The sequence below is a fragment of the Rhinolophus sinicus genome, chromosome 16 (assembly GCF_057876585.1).
Source record: "Rhinolophus sinicus isolate RSI-liver-muscle chromosome 16, RSI-T2T, whole genome shotgun sequence".
In the NCBI taxonomy this organism is placed as follows: domain Eukaryota; kingdom Metazoa; phylum Chordata; class Mammalia; order Chiroptera; family Rhinolophidae; genus Rhinolophus; species Rhinolophus sinicus.
In genome coordinates, this window is record NC_142516.1 from 48991176 (window position 1) to 49001456 (window position 10281).

The 10281-nt window shown below is 42.2% G+C and overlaps 1 non-coding gene across 1 annotated transcript; it reads right to left on the reverse strand.

The window, feature by feature from the left end:
- Nucleotides 1-3394: 3394 nt before the first annotated feature.
- Nucleotides 3395-3501, reverse strand: LOC141571466 (U6 spliceosomal RNA). Its single transcript, XR_012496194.1, has one exon. It is a non-coding gene; the product is annotated as a U6 spliceosomal RNA (small nuclear RNA).
- Nucleotides 3502-10281: the final 6780 nt, after the last annotated feature.

The following is a 10281-nucleotide window of genomic DNA, read 5'->3' on the forward strand; positions in this document are numbered from 1 at the left end:
GGGTGGAATCCCAGCAGAGCTCACCAGACCAATCAGATTCATAGTTGGCTCTTGTGGGGGTGGGCTCAACACAGGAAAGATGGCGCCTGCCTGCTGGCTGCACAGGAGGAAGACCTCACACAGGGAAAATGGCAACTGTCCCTCCAGTCCTTGCCCTGAAGCAACACAACTCAGTCTTTCCCTGTGTGTCTCCAATGTCCCCTGAGTCACCATCTCTCTGCTGGAGCCCAGGGTGAGTGCCTGTAAGCGAGTCTGGGCCCTTTAAGAGGACACCTGGGTTTCCCGCAACCTTTGGTCCCACCCAGATGGTCAGAATCCCCACTGTTTTTCACAGACAGATGTGGGGGCTCCTGTTCCTGGCACCAGTACTCCTGGCTGGGGAGCCTGTTGTGAGGCTGGGGTTCCTTGCTCCTCCGTGGGTAATCTCTATGGCCGAGATATCCCTCCCAATTTTCATCCACCACACGGAGATTTGGGGCCACCCCATTTCGCATCTCTGCCCCTCCTACCAGTTTCATTGTGGCTTCTTTATATCCTTAGTTATAAGACTTCTGTTCAGCCAGACTTCAAATGGTTCTCCAGGTTGTTTGTTCTGTAATTTAGTTGTAATTTTGATGTATTCATGGGATGAGACAAGCACAGCATTTATCTAGTCTGCTGTCTTGGATCCCACTCAGAAATTATTTTCTTTCAACCAAAGGCCACTTCTGTCATTCTTCTATAACAGTTACAGTGAGCCCAGACTATATTTGAGTTAAGGCTCTCTGAACCTTGGGGAAAGTCTGGATTGCAGGCAGTGGCTAGAGTGGAGTTGCCAGAGCTGCGGTTCCCCTCTCTGCTGGAAAAGGCTAGCTAATGTGGAGAGTCACTGGGCATCCACAGGAGCAGCAGGTTAATGCAGATAACAAAGGTTGGCTCTCCCAACATCTGTTTCAGTCGCCTCTGTGTTATTCCCGCACTGTAGTCTGGAAAGCTAAATTACATTTTCCATGTCCTTTGCAGGTAGGGTGCTAGCATGTAATGTGGTTCTGGTTCTACCTGGAGGTTGACTTACAGGAGTCCCTGAGATGGAAGTGAGCAATGTGAGGCAGGGTTCAAGGGGTTGAGACTTTCTGGCAAACACATTAGCAGATGCCTCTGGTTCTTCTGGGGCTGCTGTGGCATCCAGTCCCTAGTTTCCCAGGTGCTAGAGAGTGGAAAGCAGCAGCCATGGTTCGTCTGCTGGAATCATACAAAAGCCAGTGCTTTTCAAACTTCGTTGTCTATCAGCATCACCTAGGAAATGTGTTAAAGCACAGATTGCTGGGCCTCCTCCCTAGAGTTGCTCATTCAGCGGGTCTGTGGTGAAGCCAGAGAATTTGCATGTCTACTCCATGCCCAGGTGATGTAAATGCTGCTGGTCTGGGAACACACTTTGAGAACCACTCTTTTAAGGCCTGATTCCTCATGTCTCCCGGCTGCACTATCTATGGCTGCATTGTTCCTGTGTATAATTTCCAAGCCTGTATGGCCTTCATGGAGACTCTGTGAATCAGGTAACACCCTTTGGTGAACCCCTTTTTGCTTAAAGTAGCTTGAGTGGATTCTGTTGTCTGCAACAAAGGACCCGGATCCATTTAGGTTTTTGGTCTTATGTACCTATGCACTAAACGTTCTTGTAAGTCTTTCCCCTCTCTCAGTTGAGATCTCCATGTCAAGTCTCTGTCCCTGGCTTTCTTTCTTTCCTTCCCTTTTTTTTTTTTTCATCATGTTTTGTTTTTCCTGCTTTATGTCTTAGAGGAGTCACATGACTCATGCCGACACACACCGGTCCTACCAGATGTACTTCCATTTCACAATCCTATCTAAGTAACTCCCCTTTGTTTTGCAACAGTCCCAATCTCCCCACCTTCTCCAAAAATAATCAAACCAGGAATGTTCACTGCAGAACAGGGTTAGGGTCTATTGCTGCAAAGGCAAAAATGTCTTGAATTTAGCACTGAAACTGAAGTAGCCCCATAGAAGAAAAAGTAAAATTGTAAGAAAGTCTTTATCTACCAAAGGGGAAAAAAAGTTAGATGACAGATGTCTGCTTCATACTCAGTTTTTTAAAGAGTTGATTTTTTTTTTTTTTGGGGGGGTAAAGTATCTTAATGTGAAATTTTAAATAAAAACAACCTAAAAGAGCCCTCTTTGAAGGATATGAGAGTGGATAAGATTGATAAAATAGCATCTCGCTAGGCATGTTTATTTAAAAATTGTTTAAGATATTATTTACCCAATGAACCATAAGGGCTCAAAAAATAATAATAAATAAATAAACCAAACACAATAACAGTCCCTCAGGTAAATGCCCCTTCAGACAGTTTTTTAAATGTGTATCATTTATTTGATAAAGCATAGCAGCCTATCCAGAGAGGAGTTATGCTCTGCTGCATAAATAGGCATTTGGACAGCTTTAAAAATGCATACTCTTTACACCCAAATGCCGAGTGAAAATCCCCATGGAAAGTGGTTATTATGAGCAAAGAGCAACCACTTTTCAAAACCAAGAGGTGGTCTGGCCACATGGTGTCTTTCAAACTTTTCTTCTCCAAGAGCTACATAAACATCGACTTAACTTGTTGAAATGACTAGTCGCTTCAGAGCCTTGTTGAGAGACTTGCCAGGCAAGGTGAACTGACCCTCCCTGAGCTCATGCTGGTCAGTGTCCTCACGCTTCTCTGCTCCCCACAATCACCTGGGAGGCTGTCTAGGCCTCACTCTGGTGAAGCTAGGACACAGAGTGTTCTCAAAGCTCCCCAGGTGATTCTGATGTGCACTCAGGGTGGAGAACCTCCATGCTGAATAATCTGAAGCCCAGGGAGGCCAAGTGACTCGCCCAAGATCGCACAGTAAGCCTAGAGGAGAACCCAGGTATCTGGATCCCAGGATTCACTCTTAACTGCCACTCCACATTCTATCCTTTCCTTTCAGACTTGCCTTGGGGTTTACTTTTAATAGGACTTCATACTTTCTTTCATTACATCTTCACTTAAATTTTATAAATAGTGTACAGTAGTTATAAATTACCAAACATTTAGAAAACACAAGGGGAGAAATATATGTCCATTCCCCAAATACGTGTTCAATTAGTACTGTTGTACTAATTGTACTAGATTCCCTTAGATTCCGTTTGCTTCTCTTTATATTTTCCATATTTGTAAATATGAGTTTATATGTTTGTATATTTTAAAATTTTATATTTCAAGTATTCTACCTTACTATAAAATCTCTGTTGCTTTTATATTATAGCTGACCCTTGAACAATGTGGGGGTTAGGGGCTCCTACCCGCTGCTTAGTTGAAAGTCCACATATAACTGCTTTTTTTTCAAAGGATTTTTGTCTTTTTTTTTTTTTTTTTAAGATTTTTAAAAACATATGGAACGCTTCACGAATTTGCGTGTCATCCTTGTGCAGGGGCGATGCTCATCTTCTCTGTATCATTCCAATTTTAGTATATGTGCTGCCGAAGTGAGCACCCACATATAACTTTTGACTCCCCCAAAACTTAGTTGATCCTCATTATCTGTGGGGGATTGGTACCAGGACCCCCTAGGACACCAAAATCCAGGATGCTCAAATCCCCTGTATAAAATGGCACAGAACGATGCAGACAGTCAGTCCTCCACATCCTTGGATACCCATCCTCGGGTCAAAACAGACCAGGTATTTATTGAATAAAAAAACAACCAATGTGTAAGTGGACCCACACAATTCAAACCCATGTTGTTCAAGGGTCAATTGTGATTTTAAAATTAATATATATGCACTGAAAATTTCAAGGAATATAAACATGCATGGTATAGAAAATGGAAGGCACTAAACCCTCTCCATCTCAGTTTCTAGAGAAATCTTTTCTCTATTCATCTTCTAAAATGGGATTATATGATGGGTACAGTTCTGTAATTTCTTCTTTTTTTCTTTTTCCTACTTAAAAGAATGTTTTGGGCATCTTTCCATGCCAGTACATACCAATCTACCTCATTTATACCGTTCCATTGAATGTATATTCCAAAATTCAGTTAACCAATCTCCTCCTGAATCATTGAAAAGCCTTTTCTATCAAAAACAAATAAACATACACATAACTAACCAAGTGAATGTCCAGGCTTCCTAGCTCAGGCTCCAGGCCAGCCCGGGAGGACACTCTGAAGCGCGCCTCCCAATGCCAGTGTCCCAGTGCACACACAGTGCCCTGAAGATAGAGTGGCTGGGGATACTCCTGTCATTGACTCCCTGACCCGTGGTAAAAAAAAAAAATACCATCCCACAAGGAGTGACTCTGATAATTCACCTCATATCCAAGGCAACTCAAAGAACGGGGAACGGGGAGGCCAGGCCCAGGATGAGCCTGATCTAAATGTGCTTTCAGAAATCCCCAAAGCTGCCATAATTCAAGGACTTCAGCTCTCCTGTGCAGACTAACCTTTGTTTCCCAGGACCCTCCTGCTGTCTGCTCAGGGATGGGAGACAAAATGTAAATAGAGCCATTCAGCTACAGCCACACAGGTGCTTTTTGTTTTGAGGTTTGTTTGGTTTTTTTGTTTTTTTGCTTTTTTGTTTGTTTTTGTTTGTTTGTTTTAAACATCAAGGAAGGAAAGGAAATAGAAACTCATTGCCAAAGAGTGAATTTTGCAGAAAGCAACTTAGCAATGTTTCAAGAGCTTTAAAAATATTCCTGAACCTTTGACCAAGAGATGTTACACCTAGGCAACCTAGCCTAAGAAAAGAATCCGATTTGTGCAGAAATATTAACAGCCCTGGCCCCACAGCCAAATATTAAGAGCCAAGCACCAGAGTTTGAATCCTGGATCCACTCTTTACTAGTGTGTGACTTCGGACACGTTACCTCTCAGTGCCTGTTCCCTCATCTCTAAAATGGGAATAATACCTGTGCCTCCTCACTGGGGTCTTGTGAAGATGGAATGAATTAACTGACATAAGCCATTTAGAAAAGGACCTAGAAAGATTTGTAAATATTGGCTATGAGCATTTGTAACAGCAAAGACTGTTGGGAAAGTACTTAAATAAATAATAGAATATTATATAACCACAAATAATACCATGGAAAAATGCTCACAATATAATGTTAATTGAGAAAGAATAAAAAACAACTTTACATAAAACATGATATGAATTACATACAATTGCAGCAAAATATTAGATAGAGCTAAGATTATGAGCATTTTTATATTTTTACATATTTTATGAGGTTTTGTATAACAAGCGTCAATGACTTTTATAATCAAGAATAGATTCTTTTTAATAAAAAAGCATCTTGGGAAATATATATATATATATGTATATATTCCCTCCCCGCCCCCCAAACTGTGCTCATCCTGTTCTCCCAACATGAGAGCCAATTCTGTCTCAATCAGAGGTTAAGGGTTGTTTGTGGGCTCTCTGGGCCTCTCCAGTACGTGTGGCCCTTCCCCCACCACTGCTGCCCTCAGTCTTCATACTCCTCTCCTCATTCCTTTGCATGGCCTCCTCTCAGAATAGATTTCTATGAACTGATTCAGGCTCCACTGTAAAAGACTGTTAATGCTTAAAGTGTTACGCTTCCCATGAGAATACATGTGTTACCAGGGAACCAAGACAAAGGATAAAATCCCTAACAGTGGAATTTTAGGCAACATCAAAACAATGGAGGAAGCCGTTGAATAAACAGGAAGGAAAATGGTTCCTAGTGCCCCTCCAGTCAAATCCCGTTGGTTCATTAGGTTGGCTGGCCTAGCTCAAAACCACAAACAGTTCAAAGTGAAAAATCCTTATCTCAAAAGAGGTATGGACCTTGATCAACAAATAGGAATGAATAAACCATGATGGCGGTGGCATGGAAGAGGGCTATGGAAAGAGTTCATTCACGCAGGAAAGAGTTGTACTATTTTGAATATAATATAGGTCTTTAATGAGCCATTAGGGTGTCGAGAAAGAGTCCCTGGGGATTATGTCAATTCCTTAGTAAGGGCAAGAAAAAGACCAGTGACTTCCAAAATCTAGATAACGCCTGACTTTCTGCCCACTATGGGTAGGAGGAAGGAGAAATAAATGCCTTTTCCAAGTTCAGAGGGCGCTGTGCTGTGAAAGAAATGATTAGAATTTACGTTGTCTGAGCCCAGGTTTGTAACAAAGAAATTGCCTCACAAAAATTATTCATTCCCGCCTATGCGGTGGCCTCATCCCAGGAAGTAATAAGTCAACTGTATCCAATCAGGGATTAAAGATAATAAATAAAAGAGTAGCAATTAATTGTGCTTTCTGATTTAAGAGTCTGGGCCGCCTGGGTCGTGCTTGAGTGGCTTATTAAATTTAGCTCTATTATGACTGTCTTGTATTTCAATTGATGTTTGTGCTCACATCTGAAGGCAGTTGTATCACAAGGCTTTTCAGATATATAAAGAATTTAAATGTATAGATTGTTGTAGGATTCTATCATTCTTACCGCATGAGGCAAAAGTGTTGGAAATAGCAGTTTAATGAGTCATGCAAAGCGGTGCAGTATTCAAAGTCACTGATTCAATTATTTCCTCCCCTCCAAAGGCCACACTGGGCAGAGTAATATGGTTGTTTTCTAAATGCCATGGTTCTGACTTGCCTTTTTGTAATTCTTGGTAATTTCCTTGCTTTCTGAGAAGCAAAGGCATTCCAGGGACCAAATCCTGAGGCGGTCTGATAACCAGAATCATTTTCACAGCCAAACAAGAGAAAAAAAAACAAAAGGTGAGGCAATGGGCACAGGGACTGGAGCTGCCACGCTCACAGTGAATCCACCCCTTCCTGAGCTATTGCCAAAGCAGAACACGGAGTTGGGTGCCAGAAGGGCTCTTGCTGAAATGCAGTAAGGCCCCTCACCCCCTCCCTGGCCCTTTCCACATTCTTGGCTGGAGACCTCTGAAGTTGCCCTCAACAGCCCCAACAGGCAGTGGTCCGCTGGCTTGAACAACAAATCTAATTTTAACAATGCACTAATTCTTTCGTTTGCTGCCCTCAGTGTTTTTACCTCCAGGCCATACTTTTACCTGCCAACTCGGGTAAATAGCCTTTAATAGAACAAAGGCTTTGAGAGGTTATACTGTACTTGACTTTGTGCTGAGACTTTGTACTTTCAGGTTGAGTCCTCAGAAGAGAGATTTTGTCATGTAAACCAAGCGTCAGTCTCCCCTAAGGGTCACCTCCTTGTAGTGCCTTGAGAAAGGGAAGGGTGGTTTATCTGCTCCTGCAAGTGGTGCTTTCCTCCCTTCAGGGTGAGGGTCCCCGTTGCTGCCCACCTCTCACTTCCCTCCATAACACCACTACGCATGGTTATACAGTGATAAGTTGAGGACAACCAAAGGAAATGATAACTTAGGCAAGAAGGATGTAAAATAATTGAACAGAAATACTACTTTCCCCATAATACAAAGGAATAGCTCTCAAGAAAGAAAAGAAACAAAATTTAAAATTGTTATCATGGACTTGACCACATAGAAGTCAAGTGAGAACTTGAAAAACCTATAAAAATACAAAGAATTAACCAGGATGCTTAAATTCAGCCCCTACCTTCTTTCGACAGCATCATATGGGGTAGCACAAGTTGTCTGGACACCATGGTGGGGTCAGGCCAGACAATTCAAAGTCTCCAGAAACCCCACAGGCTTTAATAATAGGATTTTAGAAAACCATAATCTGTCATTTGGCGATTTGTGACACTCAGGTCCGTAGCCACAAACTGGTTTGATATAAATATCATGTGTTTCTGGGCTTAATGAGGGTTCTTGTACATTTTCCAAAGGGACAATCACATTCTTTTTAGCTCCTCTAATTCATTAGACAACCATCAGGCATAGGTATGGTGTTAGTTTGCAGAGTTGCATACAAAGTAGGAGGCTTAAATAGCAGAAATATATTTCCTGACAGTTCTCGAGGCTGAAAGTCCAAGATCAAGAGAGGGCACACAGAGGCGGGTCAGTCCCCCTAGGGACTGTGAGGGAAGGCTCTGTCCCACGCCGCTCGCTGCACCTCCTGTGGGTTGGCTAGCGATTTTTGCTGTTCCCTGGCAGGTAGAAGCATCCCCCCCCCGCCCCCCCCCCCCCCCCCCGTCTCCGACTTTGTCTTCACATGGCGCTCTCTCTGTGTGCATGTCTGCGTCCACATTTCCCCCTTTGATAAGGACATCAGTCCTATTGGATTAGGGGCCCACCCTAATCTAGTGTGATGTCATCTTAACTAATTATACCTGTAATGACCCCGTTTCCAAAGAAGGCCACCTTTAGAGGCTAGAGGGGTTAGACATCCAACACATGAATTCTTGAGGGTCACAGTTCAACTCATAAGAGATATTTTTGCTTTATTTTAGGGGAAAATGGTTGGATGGCTCATTGAAATTTGCTAGTATGAACGTGGCCTTGGTTCTACACAAAGCTGATTTATAAATAAAGACAAATAATATCAGATATGTTAAAAAACAAAACAAAACTCTAACTACTAACTAGCTGAGCAACTTTGGGTGAGTCCTTTAATCTCTCTGGATTCTGTTCCCTCACCTATAAAAATGAACAGTTTCGGAGAAGCTATCACATCTTTTCCAGTACTCGAACTTGAAGCCCAAATGGCATAGAGGAGAATTTATAATTTATATTAACAATAAAATGCTAAATGTAGTTTTACAATGAGCTTATGAGCTTATTGTCAGATAGTAAAGACATATCCCAAAAATGTAAAATAGGTGCTGTGCAGCTGCTAAGACAAGCAGACTCGCTTCTGCAGGTGTCCTGTGCACACAATTATTCAGTGAGTGGTCCTAAGTTGCAAAGAATTTTTGGCTCCATGATGGACACATTTGCTTTCTTGGGCTCTCTGTACAGCTACCATATCAGCTAAGTAGTCCTGGGGTGACCATGCTCAGAAATAACAACTAAATCAAAGCTAATAACAAAAGCACAGGTCACTTCTAGACAGGGGTCACCTCTCAAATAGGGTGCAAAATACTTACATGTCCGAATGCCAAAAACCCGGCTCTTTCTTACAGGTCACTAATTAAGCTCCTGATAGAAGTTCTCTAAAACAATTATGTTCACAGGATTGTGAAAATACCAGCATCTATAGTAGCAGCATTATTTTTAATCACCTAACAGAACATGAGCAGACCAGAGAAACCACTTTTTACTCTTTTCTTCTACTTCTAAGCAAAGCACTGCTAGATGTCCCTGGTTTCAATGCTGAGTACAAGTATAGATCAAATCTCACTAGCTTCCGAATGTTATTTTGCCTGCCTCTGGGACAACAGTGTTCCTGATCTTAGCCTTTTGTGAATAAATGTCATCTCAGATGGGGAGAAACTGAAAGACTAGATCACTATGAATTTCTTGCATTGCTCCTCGTCACTATGCTTAGTTTTAAAGTGACAGAAGTGTCTACCTTTGCTTCTGCTTTACTTCATTAAAATGTAAATAAGCCCAGTCCTGAGTTACATACTGTCTGCAAATGCACTTCTTTAAGAGAAACAAGAAGGTCTACCTTAAATCAATAACAACTGCAACCAATATCAATCAAGCAACTTATTTCAAAGGAGATAATTTTGCAATAAGGACATATCATATTGCCACCCGGGGGTATTTGTTAAGAGGATATACTGTTCACGGGGAAAATAGTAAATTATTAAAGATCTGCCTGATGGAATTTTATGTATTGATTTTAAGTGAAGGTTTTGAAGTCTATGTAATGACGTGAGGAAAAGTATATTAGTAATGTCACAGGGAAAAATCAGGCTGATAAACGTGTTCTTACAAATGTGTGTACAAGGATTAACAGCAGCAAGTCCCTCGCTCTTGCCCACGCCTCCTGATGTGGCCCCCTGCCTACCTCTCTGACCACATCTGTCTCTCTCTCTCTCCCGTCTGGCACTGTGCTCCAGGCACCCAGCGCCCCCTCTGGTCCCTCACACAGCCAGCTGGTTTTCAGGGCTTTTGCTCATGCTCCTCTCTGCCTGGAATGTGCTTTCCCCTCTCTTCACCTGCTCGCTCCTTCCTGGACAGTCAGGTCATCGCTCCACGTCACCTCATTGGGAGCCTTTCCCTGAGCACCTGATCTAGAGAAGAGACCTCCTGTCTCCTTATCGCTTGGTTTTATTTTCTCCCTAGTGCTGATGAAGGGTGGAAATTATCCTTATTTCACTTACTCCTTTATGGCTTTTCTTGTTTATGATATCAGAAGCTTTGCTTATTGTTTAAAATGATATCCCCAGATCCCAGAATAGAACTTGGTCAGGGAATATCTGT